This window comes from Chrysemys picta, chromosome 6 (genome assembly GCF_011386835.1).
Source record: "Chrysemys picta bellii isolate R12L10 chromosome 6, ASM1138683v2, whole genome shotgun sequence".
Lineage (NCBI taxonomy): Eukaryota > Metazoa > Chordata > Testudines > Emydidae > Chrysemys > Chrysemys picta.
In genome coordinates this window covers 101,468,023-101,481,291 of record NC_088796.1, presented here as the reverse complement: position 1 = coordinate 101,481,291, position 13,269 = coordinate 101,468,023, and positions in this window count along the sequence as shown.

The following is a 13,269-nucleotide window of genomic DNA, read 5'->3' as shown; positions in this document are numbered from 1 at the left end:
CACAATACAAATAAATAAATTCATAACAAAAACAATAACAGAGTTATTGAGAATAAATTTCAATAGTTTGAAGTAAAATTCATTACACCACAAGCAAAGTGTTAAATCTAGGAAATTCAGAGCTAAGGTTAAACTTAAAACAAGTTGAGGTCTGAAAATACAGTTGATGACCCAAACAACCCTAATTTTGCTCTCTACTGACTAATACTAAAATTATTTCCTATTATTAATATAGGGAAATACTATGTTTTCAATACCACTGTTGTAATTTTTGACATATGGTAAATTTTTAACTTTTTTAAAGGAGCCCACTATATTATGCATCTCACAAAGATTACATGATTATCTGTATTTATTCACTTTTAATAAGCAATATATTTCCTTTGTTTTCTTTTTTGCTTTTAAATGCAGCATTTAAAATCCCACCCCCCCTTCTTCATGATTTAGCTGTTCAAACAATTTCTCTTGCAACTCTTGACAGGAAATTCTGATCAGCTACTACAATGCCAACACCTTTACTGAGCTCCTCTTTGCTTTTATCTCAATAAATGTCACCTTTCAGGAATAACAAACTTTAAAAGCCAGATCTACGAGAGGGCTCCCAATCAGTGACATCAGCTTTTGAACTTGTCACCTTGTTTCCTTCTTGGGAACCATGTTTTTAGGAGACCAAGAGCAGTATTCATCTGAGTTTTTCTCAATGAATCTTGAGTTTGATATTCTGCTCTTCTAATATGTGTAACAAAATTCCATGTCAAGGATATTTTTCTCCCTTGTAGAGAAATTAGAATATAGGTCTGACAAGAAAATTTTTGCTTTAATTCACTATTTCAAACATTAACCATAAAATATCCTTCAGCTCTTACACGTTGTTTTAATCACTGATTATTGGGTCATTCTTTTATTTGTTTAATATCTGTACATTTGCATCATTAGAGTAAAAAAGTAAAGCTAATTGTGCCTGAGTCTCACTTTTATATTAAGGATCCTGTATGCTATTCTGGCAGTTTAAAGGGGAATTAAAGTGTGCATAAATTACATTTACACTGCCAGAGTGGTGTAATTGGACCTTTGATGTAAGTGAAAATTGGTCTCTATTGTGCTCTCCTACAGGGGCCTGAAATTTGTAAAATAAGGTTAAAAGTACATTGTGCACATTACACTTAAAAATTGGAGCTGAAACTAAAAACTTCTAATACAACAAGAATCTTCTAACAAATGGAAAATGAGATGTCTCCTGAGAGTAGTAAAAGCATATAATGCTTTTTACTTACAAATTATTGGTTCAAATATAGCCCACGTTGGCAGTGATCAAAAGTTATCTTGGCAGATGTCCACTGTCCTATATGAAACCATTTCATGGCGTCTTTCCAGTATTTAGTGAGCAGGACTTCACATCACACAAACTACATAGGCATCCTTGTTTGTGCTCTCAGTGAGGCACAGAGGTCCACTGGTTAGGGTACCAGGCTGCAACATCCATCTTCAGTTCCCTGCTTAGCCACAGTCTTCCTATGTGACCATGGGCAAGGAACTTGTGTCTGTAAAATGGAGATAATGGTCCTTCCCTACTTCATGGGACTGTTGTGAAGAGGACCACATTAAAGGCACTCCGATAGCATGGTTATGGGGGTCTAACAAAGATAGACTAGGAAGCAAACTACTCTCTCACTTGCTAATTCCCCCATGTGAGGACCGAAGCCCCTGCTACACCATGATCACCATTTGACAAGTCAGGCCAAGATTTTTCCAAAGTGACTAGCGATATTGCGGACCTCAATTATGCAGAGACCAACCTGAGAAATCTAAAAGGGGCTGGATTTTTCCAAGGTGTATTGCTCTGGGCTTTTCTGATTACCCCAAAACTTGAGGCCCACAATAGTCACTTTGGAAAATCTTAGCTTCAGTATTTGCCAACAAATAGCACCTGGTAACCACAGCTATTTCACAGTCTATATGTAAGGAAGAAAAATTTTGGTAACTATTAAAGTACTAATGTTGACCACTATAGTCATGCTATGGCTAAATAGAGAACTCTAGCTTCCTCTGAAATTCACTTGATCACTAAAATCCCTTTGGAAAAAAGACTCCTATTTACTGTTTTGTGAAGTTCTGAGGGTGGCTCGCTTGGAAACTCTTCCAAGAGGAGTGGTCGGGAAAGGTTATCTTATGTGTTTCTGAATTGCTAGATACAGCTCCACTGACTGCCTCTTCTCCTCCTCCCCCCCCCCCCCCCGCCTCAAGTATTCCATGTTTGTTCAATGTAGTACTGAATATCTAAAATGAATAAATTTCAGTCAAATTTTGTTAAAACAGAACAACACCATAATGAGAGCAATGACCATGGAGAGTGATATAAGCCCTTGTCCTTTGTTCTCTGTTCAGACTTACAGAATTTGGAGAGAATAGGAAATAATTCGTAATTCTTTTATCATCTAGATAGACTTGTGTGTAGTGCTGGAGAGGAGCCGGTGGCCGTGAAACATATAGGTTCCAATGACATAGGGAAGGGTAGGAGAGACGTCCTGGAGGCCAAATTTAGGCTGTTAGGAAAGAGACTGAAATCCAGGATCTCTATGGTAATGAAATGCTTTCATTTCCAGGTAGGCAGGTAGAGCTTCAGAGTCTCAATACATGGATGAGACAATGGTATAGAGAGGAGGGTTTTAGATTTATTAGGAACTGGGGAAACTTTTGGGATGGGCGAGCCTATACAGGAAGGATGGGCTCCACCTAAACCAAAGTGAATCCATACTGCTGGCACTTAACATTAAAAAGGTTGCAGTGTAGTTTTTAAACTAAGAGATGGGGAAAAGCCGATTGCTGCAAAGGAGCATGTAGATCGGACAGAGACTTCTCTTAGAGGAGAGTCTATTGATAGAGATTCTCTAGGTTTTAGTCTGGAGGAGAGGATGGAAGAGTATGGGCCAGATCAGACAAGAAACATTCACATAAAAAGAATCTGACACATCAGAAAAGAGCAGACAACTAAACAGTGACAAGTTTTTAAAGTCTTGTACACAAATGCCAGAAGTCTAAATAATAAGATGGGTGAGCTAGAGTGTCTCGTGTTAAAGGAGGATATTAATATAATAGGCATCACAGAAACCTGGTGGAGTGGGGACAATCAGTGGGACACAATCATTCCGGGGGTACAAAATATATTGGAATAGGTCGTGCGGGGGGGGTGGGGGGGGGGGGAAGTGGCACTATATGTGAAAGAAATTGTAGAATCAAATGAAGTAAAAATCTTAAATGAATCCACATGTTCCATAGAATCCGTATGGATAGTAATTCCATGCTCTAATAAGAATATAACACTAGGGATCTATTATTGACTACTTGACCAGGACAATGATAGTGACGATGAAATGCTAAGGGAGATTAGGGAGGCTATCAAAATGAAGAACTCAATAATAGTGGGGGATTTCAATTATCCCCATATTGACTGGGAACATGTCACCTCAGGATGAAATGCAGAGACAAAATTTCTCGATACTTTAAATGACTGCTTCTTGGAGCAGCTGGTACAGGAACCCACAAGGGGAGAGGCAATTCTTGATTTAGTCCTGAGTGGAGCGCAGGATCTGGTCCAAGAGGTAACTATAACAGGACCATTTGGAAATAGTGACCATAATATAATAACATTTAACATTCCTGTGGTGGGAAGAATACCTCAAAAGCCCAACGCTGTGGCATTTAATTTCAGAAAGTGGAACTATTCAAAAATGAGGACGTTAGTTAAACAGACATTAAAAAGTACAGTGACTAGAGTGAAATCCATGCAAGCTGCATGGACACTTTTCAAAGACACCATAATAGAGGCCCAACTTAAATGTATACCCCAAATTAAAAAACACAGTAAAAGAACAAAAAAAGAGCCACCATGGCTTAACAACCTTGTGAAAGAAGCAGTAAGAGATAAAAAGGCATCTTTAAAAACTGGAAGTCAAATCCTAGTGAGGTAGATAGAAAGGAGCATAAACACTGCCAAATTAAGTGTAAAAATGTAATAAGAAAAGCCAAAAAGGAGTTTGAAAAACAGCTAGCCCAAAACTCAAAAGGTAATAAAATGTTTTTTAAGTACATCAGAAGCAGGAAGCCTGCTAAACAACCAGTGGGGCCCCTGGACGATCTTGATACAAAAGGCGCACTTAAAGATGATAAAGTCATTACGGAGAAACTAAATGAATTCTTTGCTTCAGTGTCCACGTCTGAGGATGTTAGAGAGATTCCCAAACCTGAGCCATCCTTTGGAGGTGACAAATCTGAGGAATTGTCACAGATTGAAGGGTCACTAGAGGTTTTGGAATTAATTGATAAACTTAACAGTAACAAGTCACCAGGACCAGATGGCATTCATCCAAGAGTTCTGAAAGAACTCAAATGTGAAATTGTGGAACTATTAACTATGGTTTGTAACCTGTCCTTTAAATTGGCTTCTGTACTCAGTGACTGGAAGATATCTAATGTAATGCCAATATTTAAAAAGGGCTCTAGAGGTGATCCTGGAAATTACAGACCGGTAAGTCTAACATCAGTACTGGGCAAATTAGTTGAAACAATAGTAAAGAATTAAATTGTCAGACACATAGAAGAACATAAATTGTTGGGCAAAAGTCAACATGGTTTCTGTAAAGGGAAATCATGTCTTACTAATCTATTAGAGTTCTTTGAAGGGGTCAACAAACATGTGGACAAGGGGGATCCAGTGGACATAGTGTACTTAGATTTCCAGAAAGCCTTTGACAAGATCCCTCACCAAAGGCTTTTACATAAATTAAGTTGTCATAGGATAAGAGGGAAGATCCTTTCATGGATTGAGAACTGGTTAAAAGACTGTGAACAAAGGGTAGGAATAAATGGTAAGTTTTCAGAATGGAGAGGGGTAATCCTATTCAACTCATTCATAAATGATCTAAAGAAAGGGGTAAACAGTGAGGTGGCAAAGTTTGCAGTTGATACTAAACTGCTCAAGGTAGTTAAGACCAAAGCAGACTGTGAAGAACTTCAAAAAGATCTCACAAAACTAAGTGATTGGACAACAAAATGGCAAATGAAATTTAATGTGGATAAATGTAAAGTCATGCACACTGGAAAAAATAACCCCAACTATACATACAATATGATGGGGGGCTAATTTAGCTACAACTCATCAGGAAAGAGATCTTGGAGTCATCGTGGATAGTTCTCTGAAGACATCCATGTAGTGTGCAGAGGCAGTCAAAAAAGCAAACAGGATGTTAGGAATCATTCAAAAAGGGATAGAGAATAAGACGGAGAATATCTTATTGCCCTTATGTAAATCCATGGTACACCCACATCTTGAATACTGCGTACAGATGTGGTCTCCTCATCTCAAAAAAGATATACCGGCATTAGAAAAGGTTCAGAGAAGGGCAACTAAAATGATTAGGGGTTTGGAACAGGTCCCATATGAGGAGAGATTAAAGAGGCTAGGACTTTTCAGCTTGGAAAAGAGGACACTCAGGGGGGATATAATGGAGGTATATAAAATCATGAGTGGTGTGGAGAAAGTGAATAAGATAAGAATATAAAAACTAGGGGCCACCAAATGAAATTAATGGGCAGCAGGTTTAAAACAAATAAAAGGAAGTTCTTCTTCACACAGCGCACACTCAACCTGTGGAACGCCTTGCCTGAGGAGGTTGTGAAGGCTAGGACTATAACAGAGTTTAAAAGAGAACTAGATAAATTCATGGAGGTTAAGTCCATTAATGGCTATTAGCCAGGATGGGTAAGGAATGGTGTCCCTAGCCTCTGTTTGTCAGAGGGTGGAGATGGATGGCAGGAGAGAGATCACTTGATCATTACCTGTTAGGTTCACTCCCTCTGGGACACCTAGCATTGGTCACTGTCGGTAGACAGGATACTGGGCTGAATGGACCTTTTGTCTGATCCAGTATGGCCAGTCTTATGTTCTTATCCTTGTGAGTAATAGATGGCTGGAATAAAATTTGCTGTTTGTCCAGCTCTGCTTAAAACCTAAAATGTTGGATGAACATTGGGTCTTGAGGAGCAAGGCCAGTAAAGATACTCCTCAAACTACGCTCTGGCATTGTGTAACTAGCCTGACTCTCAGAAGTAGCAGAAGCCCACAAATACCTCTGAAGTCAATAAAAGCTTTCGTGGCTCAACATGCTTGAAAATCAGGCCACTTTCATTCAAGTGCCTTCAGTTTTAGGAGTGTAACTTCAGGTGCTGAGGATTGAAAAATCTGGCCTTTTTCCATTCCAAAACAAAACACGACCATACAACACAACTGTATTTCTTGAGTGCCATTCCCATAAGGGTAAACCCACTATTTACAGGAACAGACAAACTAGAATCTGAGTAATCCGAATGCCCCAGCTCTGGACATCTACAGAAGTGTGTCTAGATGCATTTCAGGAATTAAATGAGTAATAAACTTGTCTCCCTTCAAAACTGACATTGATCTTAATGCCACGGTAAAATAGCCATCACATATTTTATAAAAGCCCTCAGTAGATCTTAAGAGTACTTTTTATTGACTTTGGTCTAAACTAGATATATGTTCACTATTACTGCTATTTCTTATTTCCAGAAATCCTTTGAAAAGTATTTCTTAGGTGTCATATTTGTGTACACACACACACACACACACACACACACACACACACACACACACACACACACACACACACACACTTTAAATACCAGCAATCATCCATATAGTCCTAATTTTGTAGGGGTGTGTGTGTGTGTTTTTGAATCTGTATTATAAGACAACGTATTTTATTCAGGAGATTTGTTTTAATCTAATTATGTAGGTGAATAAAAATTACTGCATGCTGGTGCATCTAATGTAAGTTATCTATTATTCACACCACATTTACTTTTAATATTCATGCAGATTTCCTTTGACATAACCTACTGTGTCACAGTTAATCCAATAAAGATAAAATATAGCTGAGCAAAACACCAGTCGATTCCAGCTTTCTGGTAATTATTAAAGACTATTTCACACTGGTTCCCTCAATCAATGCATTTCCCCTTGGATGTGATAGTGTTCCTCTTTGAAGCTTTCAATCCTCCCAATGGATTCAGAGGAACATTCAGGCACTTTTTTCGTCTCTAGGCCTCAGAGGCAGTTCAAAGAGCACAACAAGCCATCACAGGTTTATCCTCAAAGGCTGACACTGTCTGTTTGATGTATGGTGACTTAAAAAGTCATCTCTAGCAAAGCATGTGTTTGCTACCAGTCTATTGAATCAGCCATTATCGGCTTATCTGTATGCACCCAGCACACCTGCTAACAGCTCAAAGGATAGAACATACTGTCTGCTCCTGGACCTACTATTGATTTAATTCTCCCTCTCTAATTTCATATTGTTTTGGTGTCCAGTTGTTGAAGCAGCCCCGCTTCCTTTATAAAGTGAGCACTGATGCTGCATGCGAGTGGCTTTAGTTTGTATGCAAGTGCAGGGAATGAACAAGGTTTTGTAAAGGTATAGTTCCAGCAGGACTAGCAGCATGGTTTTTGCTTGATCCACAACATGCTTCAGTCCCTGCTTGTCAGGATTCATGATACATACATACTGCAGATATTTCATTTTATAAATCTCAGCCACAGAACTGCCTGGGGTGATGCAGTAATATCTCAATATTGCTGGGTTTATAATGCAGATTAACAGCATTGTTTTATATTTGTATCAATCAACGGTTTGGTGATAACTGGCTATTGTCATTTGATGCAAATGGATAGCAAGAAATAAATGCATAGTTCTACATATAATCAAAAAACAAGGTGTTTTCTTTGTATCATGATTTGGAAGAAGTGGACTTGTGCAATTTATACTGTGGTGTTTGCTTTTCTCAGTGATTCTTCATATCTAGTTGTAAACCCAGATAATGGCATAGAATATTTGGACATCAGAACTTGATTTGGTCACTAATTTGCCATCATGCTGTTATAATCCGATTAATGAAATATAGTAATTAAATATACTATTGTATATAATAAACTATAACTGAAATATTGTATGGGGTGGTGGCTTGGGTTGAGAAACACATTATCTATAGCCAAAATGCAAGCTAAAACTGATTGGATTTTGCAACTGTTTTACTCCCCCCCCCACAACCCCATGTATTCCAACCCTCTTATTGTGTTCGATGTCTCACCTTTTGGCCGCTTTCTTGGCCATATCCATCTGTCTTGCTGTGTTGCTATCGAGTCCTACTTTATGGCAGATTTAAACATGAGGCTGAGAACCCTCTTGGTCTCCAGTCTCTCTGGAGGGTGGGTACAGTGTATGCCCTGCCATTTTGTGCACGACAGGTTGTTTTAAGCAGCTGTGGGTGGCACACCTCAGGATCCTACTGCTGCTTTGGGAAACTTGAACTGCTCTTTTTCTGGGGAGATAGTAAGACCATTTGCCACGGTCAGAGGTGGGCAAGGAATGAAGCGAACTCTTCTGCGTGTAAAAGTAAATGGATTTTCTTTAAACTGGCTAAGTAAGTTTGCAGTTAATCCTTAGAATGATTCTGTTTTAAGAGAACACAAACATGTTTGAGTTAGGAGTACGCCTAACATAAAGCTGTCATAACAGAGCTGCACTCTTGTGAGATCTGCAGGGATTCAGGGAAATGATTCTCCTCCCTGTCATCTTCATACCATACTATACCATGGCTCTAGTAGCTCATGTGGGTGATTTTGCTGTGCTTCACAAGAATGGATTGATTCCTCCATCACAAGCTCCCAAAAAGCTATCCTCAGAACAGGATAAACAATTGCTGTTCACACCCAGCAGAAGGAGAGCCACAACTATTCTGCAGACACACCCCTCTGCATCTTCTGGGGAAGGAACCAGAACTGACCCCAATATAAACACTTGTATCTGATGCAGACCTTGCCATGGTGATCAATGTCTTTTGAGACTGGATTACTGTATTGAGCTCTTCATGGGGATGACACCAGTCAGAAACTGATGCTAGTCCACAATGCAGATCCCCACTTAAGTAGGTTTTCATGTCTAGAGCACATGGTACCAATGCTTTGAATTCCAGAAACACGCTGGAAGCCAGTGGAGATCCCACAGTATCAGTTTTAGCTACAAAGCCCTAAATGATTTGGGGTCTCACCTGAAGAATCTCCTCTCTTTCCATGGCATACTGCCACTGTTGAAACCAGCAGAAGTGCTTGAGCTGGAATTTAAACTGGAGGAGGCTGCTGTCAAGAGCAATCTCTTTGTGGAGACCTCTACTTTGGATAGCAAGCCATTTAGGGAAGTAGGTAATTTTCTTTCAATATCTATGCTTTGGCCACAGTTTGGAGTGAGGATGCTCCTCATTCTATCTTGCATAAGACTGAGTTACTGATTTTTAAAAAAATCAGCATTTTGTTGCTAACAATTAAACAACATGTTGTAGGTTACCCGTTCTTGGTTCCCAGTTCCATTAAAGTCATCCGTTCTAAACATCTACTTTGTATACCACCCTGAAATATCCAGCAGTTTCTCTCCACAATCTCATTATGAAAAGAATGCTTATTATATGTATTTTGTTGACATACTTATGCCATATTGATTAACAGAAGTCTACTGTTAAAAACATCATGTCTTGGTTTAATTGGTAAAGTTGTACAAAGGGTGTAGTAAAAAGAACAGGAGTACTTGTGGCACCTTAGAGACTAACAAATTTATTAGAGCATAAGCTTTCGTGGACTACAGCCCACTTCTTCGGATGCATACAGAGTGGAATAAATATTGAGGAGATATATATACACACATACAGAGAGCATAAACAGGTGGGAGTTGTCTTACCAACTCTGAGAGGCCAATTAAGTAAGAGGAAAAAAAAAACCCAAAAAACTTTTGAAGTGATAATCAAGCTATCAAACTGTCTGTACTGGGCTAGCTTGATTATCACTTCAAAAAATTTTTGGGGTTTTTTTTTCTCTTACTTAATTGGCCTCTCAGAGTTGGTAAGACAACTCCCACCTGTTTATGCTCTCTGTATGTGTGTATATATATCTCCTCAATATTTATTCCACTCTGTATGCATCCGAAGAAGTGGGCTGTAGTCCACGAAAGCTTATGCTCTAATAAATTTGTTAGTCTCTAAGGTGCCACAAGTACTCCTGTTCTTTTTACGGATACAAACTAACTCGGCTGCTACTCTGAAAAGGGTGTAGTGAAAATGTATTCTAATCCTTAGGATTTTGTATATGAAATTTAACGATAGTAAACATTGCTGTACACCTGATACCTTGGTATCAAACTGATGACGAAAATAGCTGATTTTTCCCAAATGCAAATATATGATGATGTGTTCCTAACAGAAGAAAATGTGTTTTTTCATTACATTTGGAATGCAAATGGAAAATGGTAATAAGAGCTGCCACAAGTTAACTGCTTAGGGCTGAAAAGTATTACCCCTCCCAGAACAAACATGGGCGATTATCTATTGAACCTTTCTATGCTAATCCCGGTCATCAGTGATCTTAGAAGGTTGTGATTGTGAAGAGAGGTGTTCACTGCTGCCCACCAGCTGGGTTCAGCCACCCCTGCAAATGCATTAAGGCAGCAATGATCCACAGAGAAGTTGCTTCTACAACACTTGCTCATGTGAGTAACACTACTGAAATCAGTGGGCCATATGGTAGTCACTTTGTGTCTCCAAGCCCCTTCCAGCATCACTGGCATTGTGCAGGGGGAGAAGAGGGCCAAAGGGCATGAGCCAGAGTGCAATGTGCTCCTCTGATACCCAGACTACTTTAGGGTCCATTTTAGCTGGTGTAGTAAAGTAGAGTAGTCTTCAGATTATTCTAAACTTGTGCTGGGAGCCAGTGTGCCTCTCCAGCTAGCCTAGGATCAGGCGAAGTGTAAAAGTGGTATAGTGCCACCTTTGCTACTCTAGCTGTGATTGTGCCAACAATGACTACAGGGGGTAACTCATGGGAGTAAGGGTTGAATGTTCAAGCCTGGGGTATAATTTGGCCTTTTATTTTAAATGCACATTAAAACTCAATATCTATTGCAAATTAGTGTATTGGTCTGATTTTGTTATTGAACGGGCCTCTTAATAATAAATATCTAGATAAGGGAAATGAGATGCAGGATTTCACTATAAAATACAAAACATGCAAACAGTAGCCTCTTTTCCTCCTGTGACCTTTCATAGAATATAGCTATCTCTTGTCAAGTGTTTTCTTTAAATTCCCATAAGAAATAGATCAAATAAGCATTGTGCTTATGTCCAAAGGTAGCACTCTTGCTAACTCTATAGCTAATAATAAGCATTTATCTGAAGACCTAATAGCTTTCCCTAGATAAGTGTCTAGAAGTACTACTGTGATTTAGGTTGTGCCTTGTGTATCAGGAAAAAAAGTCCAGTTGGAGCAGCAAAAAGCCTTTGAACTGCTCCAATAAAAGAGAATGATGGAGATGATGATGCACACACTTGAAAAGTGCAGTTAACAGCAAGAAGAGTGAATGGTGCATGTAAAACTAAGGGATCTGACAAATATTTTAGAAAAAAGTTCTAATTTTAAAAAGCTTTTGCATATCTTACTATGTCTTTCTCCCACTCCACTATTTAAGGGTTGTATCAACTTCGTTTTTCAACTAACTCCTGTCATCCATTTCACTTCAGTCCAGCCTTCTTTATGAAGCATCAAACAAATGAGTAGTGCTGCTTACTTATAGGCAGGAGAGACTGGATTCTGAAATCAATAGTTCTACCCTAGTGTGAGAGACTGAATGAGTTCCACAGAGATGATGTGCTCGCTCCATAGGGAGCATGAGTCCCATTGCTGCTCAAAAGAATACTCAACCAACCCCTGCTGGATGAACAAGGGAAAGGTTGGCAAATTTCCAGTGAGAGCTTGGTACTTTCATATCCATAAATAAAAGTTCCCTGACTTGATCCTTCAAAACTCCTACTCACTCAGCCCCAGCTATCCATCTGCAGTACAGTTCAAAGAAGTGCTGCCCAACACTTCTCCTGTGCCTTACTCCCCATGCATGACTGTGAACTGGGCATTTGTCCTGGCAGAATCCCTGATAAAACACTTCTCTACCCCACCTGAAGACAGATGCCTTAAGCCAGGTGCCTTTAGCCTGGGTAGTGAGTGCTCTGGTTTGCTGCCTATTTCTGGAGTTCAGGCATCCTCTACTCTGTAGTACTTCCAGTATGAAAGACATGCCTCATAAAACTATGAGCAGGGGAGGGAAAGCACTTGTGCAGTGAAGCATGGCAGCACTGAAACTTAAGTAAGCAGCAGAGCCTGGGGATATGCTGATTTAAATGGTAGAGCATCTGGATTGATTGTGACTCCTTAACAGTTCTTTGGATGGATAGACAGAGCTGTGTGAGGACAGAGAGAAACAAACAGTAAGCTTAAAAAAAACAGGGGGAAAAAACGAACTTTTTTTATCATTAAGGAAGCTAATATGACTCTTGAAAGAGTCTTCATTTCCGAGTTCATTCAAAATGGATGAAATGTGAGTTACTTGAAGCTTTAGGAACCAGTTTTTCTCTTCTCAAAGAAATAGGCATGAAGCTTCAAAGTGTGACTGGATACTCTGCAGTGTACAGTATTAACTCATCCCTGCATTTCATATTTTAAATAGTGAAAACTCTCTACTTCAGGGCATCACAACATGGCATAGGTCACCCTAAAATATACAGTGCTGGTATGGGTGAAATGGCTGAATATGGTTGTAAAAATATTTGCATCTTTTTGTTTTTCTGTGGTTTTCTAGCCCTCAAAAATATTGCTCTTTGTGAAATGTTGAGAGACCAAATCTTTTCACTGATTGGACTGGAAATTCAAAACCTATTGATTTGGAAATAACTGTGTTTATGTGAATTTTGGCATGTGGTGAATAGAGATTGGCACGTGATCACACACATTTTTATATTTGTATGTGTGTGTGCTCTCTCTTTCCCTCCCCCACCCACCAAAACATTTCAAGTCAGGAGCGAATGAAAACAACTAAAAACATTTCACATCAAAAAGTGGCATAGAAATCTGTTCCATATCCTTCTGCCCCAAGATAATACAGCCTGTCTTCTGGCTAGTGCACAGGGCCTAACTGAGGTTCCAAAATTTCAAGGGGTGGGGGGAGGGGCAACATCTACCATATCTTTCTGAGTGAGGAAAAGTTCAGTCAGCAAGTGAATGGTAGGAAGGTGGGGTAGATAACACCAGATTCTGGGAAACTGCCTCCTAGAAATTGCAAATATTTTCAGTCACATTGGGTAGAAATATCAAGCGGGGTGGGG